Here is a 3,373-nt window from a genome sequence, read left to right as displayed (position 1 = left end):
AAAGATTGCCAAGTTGCTTTGATGAAAGGAATAAAACTGCTATTATGGAACCAGCTCTTCTCAAATCTAAAAGTAGGAGGTTTTGGAATAATGCCCCCACTATCTAGAATTAAGGGACAATGATCAGACCCGATATAAGGAGGAGAGAATTGTAAACTCATAGGGTATTTCCTATCCCATTCTGGACAAATTAGAAATCTATCTAATCTTGCCAATGTTGGATTGAGGCGCTTATTGGACCATGTGAATGATCGACCTGATAATGGAAGATCAATAAGCGAAGTTGATGAAACAAAATTTTGAAAAGAATTGATATCTCTTAGAGAACCCGCATTCTCATTCCTTTCCTCCGAATACAAAGTAGCATTAAAATCTCCACAAAGAATCCATGGACCATCAAACATCTGTCGAAGCCTATGAAGTTCCCACCAACATACCTCCTTATCCTTAATATCAATAGGAGCATATACAAAAGTGATGGTAAAGAGCCAATTGGAGGCCACATGAATTAAGGACACTGAAACAGAGAAGATACCCACATAGGAACGGACACAAGAAAAAGAATTTGACCATCCAACCATAACGCCTCCCCTAGACTCAGAAGAATCTAAGATAGACCAGTTAGGAATGCTATTACCCCCCATAGAACGAAGCTTACTGGTACTTGGGTTACAGAGTTTAGTTTCTTGAAGGCCAATGACGTCAATAGAATAACGACGAATAAAATCCTTTAACAGAAATCTTTTAGTCGAGGCATTAAGACCCCGCACATTCCAGGATGCAAGTTTCATGAAGAAAGGATAAAAAACCTCCTATACAGACTGCTCTATGTGGACTTAACATCCTGAAGCTATTCTGTCAGCTTCCTTTCCTTTCAATTTTTCTATGGAATCAGAATCCAGAGTGACACCACAATTAATCGCAATAATCTTAAAATCATTGTTACTCATAGCATTAAGAGGCATCTTATTAGTAGAAGCTGAAGAATGAGTACGTTTTGTACCTTTCTTAGCAATTTTTGTGGCTGATTTAGAAGAGGATATGTGCTTCAGAAAGCTCCTATGCTTGCGATTGATCATTGATCTCCTGGTCGAACGGAGAGATGTAGAGGAGCTCTGTTTATGAGAAAAGCCTGGCGGGACTGATGAAGACAAATGAATTGCTGGGGTGTCATTGGATTTTGGTGGCAGAGCAGAAACAGACAAATTTGAATCTCCATTCCCACCAAAATATTTTGACCATGTATCTTTCTCTAAATAGATGGCATGACCTTTCCAGAAATGCTTGACTAAATCAACTGGGAAATCTTGAAGGGGTTTGGAAATAGGCTGTGAGCTGTCATTTGATGAATTGCCCTGAGAATCCGCCTGATTAGATGATGGCTTAATTGGAGAATTTTGAAATTCCTCAATAAGCGGCAACTAATTTTCTCCCTTGAGATCTTCCATTTTTGAATTACTTGGAATTACTTCTTTGCCCTTTGCAGAGCTGCTGAGCTGAGTCTGAGATTTTTCCGATGAAACCTTGACCGGAGATGCAATTGCCGCTTCTCCCTGAGGGGTGACTTGATCCTGCCATTGAGAATCAAAGACGATCTCATCCTGCATCTTCATAGCAGTAAGATTTGAACCAATAACATCTGATCCAAATTGCCCAACGCCAATCGGTTGGATCTCCAAATTCACCTCTCTAGTGAATAAGTCTATCTGAGAAGTATATGAACATATAATATTCTTAGGAATACATTCTGCGGATTTGACTTTTACCAGCACTCTGACATCTTGACCATTAATCTTATCCTTGATGTTCTTGCAACCCTTCACCATTTCTCCAAAAGAGCTAACAATTTGTTGAATAATATCTAGAGACCAGAACTGGAATGGAAGATTTTTAATCTTGAGCCATTGGAAAAAAGATGAATTCACTATTTTCATACCCATGTTTTCTGTCCACGGTGCAAACCAACCTTTGAAACATTCAAAATTTAAGCTTTTTTCATCAATAGCTTCCGACATTTGGAAAATAGAAGGGAATTCAACTAAGAATAGATTGTCCTTGATCGGAATAACTTTGCCTTTCCAAGCCTGCCACTTGAAAAGCCATGCTAATTTAATTTTAATCAGTTCCAAGGAAGGATTACCTTCAGAGATAGAGAGAATGGCAAACGAAGCGAGAACTTTGGCGTTGTTGCATAAAGTGGATGATTCTGACAAATCGATCTTCTTCTCTAAAGGACGAAGATGGGATCTGCAGTGTTTGGCAATATGCCCTTCTTCATGACATTTAAAGCAAATGAATGCCTCTTTGGGGCAAAATTTAACAGAGTGACGGTCATCCCCACAGTTGAAGCAACGACGGGGTTGCTTAGGATCAATGTAATCTGAGGGGAAAGGATATTTGAGAAGCTTATCATCCATCTTCGAAATTCTTTTCTTGTCTTGCGACTTACTAGAGTCCAGCCTTGATCAGATTGTAAGTTAGAGTTGGAAAACCCTAATTTTCTTTGCATAGATCCAAAGGAAGAGAAAGTGGGTGCATCTCGATGCTGAAAAACTGGCGGCTGATGGGTTATCATTGATGTTCTTGCAACCCTTCACCATTTCTCCAAAAGAGCTAACAATTTGCTGAATAATATCTAGAGACCAGAACTGGAATGGAAGATTTTTAATCTTGAGCCATTGGAGAAAAGATGAATTCACTATCTTTAACATTCGGTGGAAAAGAAAATCAGTAGCGTGTAGAGACATCGGCACAACTTCGAAGTCTTCCACGTGTCAGATGCCACCCAGTTTGCATAGATTTTTTTAATAAGGATGCAGTTTCAGTTTAATTTGAAGTGGTTAATGTATCTTCTATTAGGCGCTGTGCGGAATCATAGAACTTGCCATCGCATGCGCGCAACGTAGTAGCTAGTTCCAGCGTAGGTTCGCAAGTCATTTCTAAGCGTGCACTTCGGTTCACCAAAAAACGCGAAAATATGCATGATAACGCATATGAAGCGTTTACAAAAACAGCCGATCGAGAAATAGCCGCACCACCCCCAGATGATAATAATAATAATAATAATAATAATAGTAATAATAATAAGATAGGATAGCAACTCAAGCAGACGATATAATTCGGATGAGAGAGAAATAAAACCAAAATTAACGGACATCACACCGCAAATACAAGGTTTCCTATTCCATGTTTTAGCACCCCAAACCGTAATAAGGCGCAACCCAAGCGCGGGTACTATACGCTCACTCAAAGAGCTTTACAACATGGTACTAAAAGCATAAGCAGCTCATGCATTTGCGACCAAAAATAAAAATAAAAAAATAAAAATAAAAAAAAGAGGGAAATAAAAAATGGAAACATAAGGAAAATAATG

At 38.8% G+C, this 3,373-nt stretch overlaps 1 protein-coding gene across 1 annotated transcript in view; it reads right to left on the bottom strand.

The window, feature by feature from the left end:
- The window catches only part of LOC109824083 (kinesin-like protein KIN-13B), a 31,204-nt gene continuing 30,955 nt past the window's right edge, over positions 3,125–3,373 (bottom strand). Inside the window, exon 12 of the mRNA XM_020390608.1 lies at positions 3,125–3,373. This exon is cut by the window's right edge and continues 454 nt beyond it. The gene's annotated coding sequence lies outside the window, so the exon portion shown is untranslated.

Source organism: Asparagus officinalis, chromosome 1 (genome assembly GCF_001876935.1).
Source record: "Asparagus officinalis chromosome 1, Aspof.V1, whole genome shotgun sequence".
Taxonomy (NCBI): Eukaryota; Viridiplantae; Streptophyta; class Magnoliopsida; order Asparagales; family Asparagaceae; genus Asparagus; species Asparagus officinalis.
The sequence above is the reverse complement of the archived record's forward strand: the minus strand, read 5'-3'. Positions and strand labels throughout refer to the sequence as shown.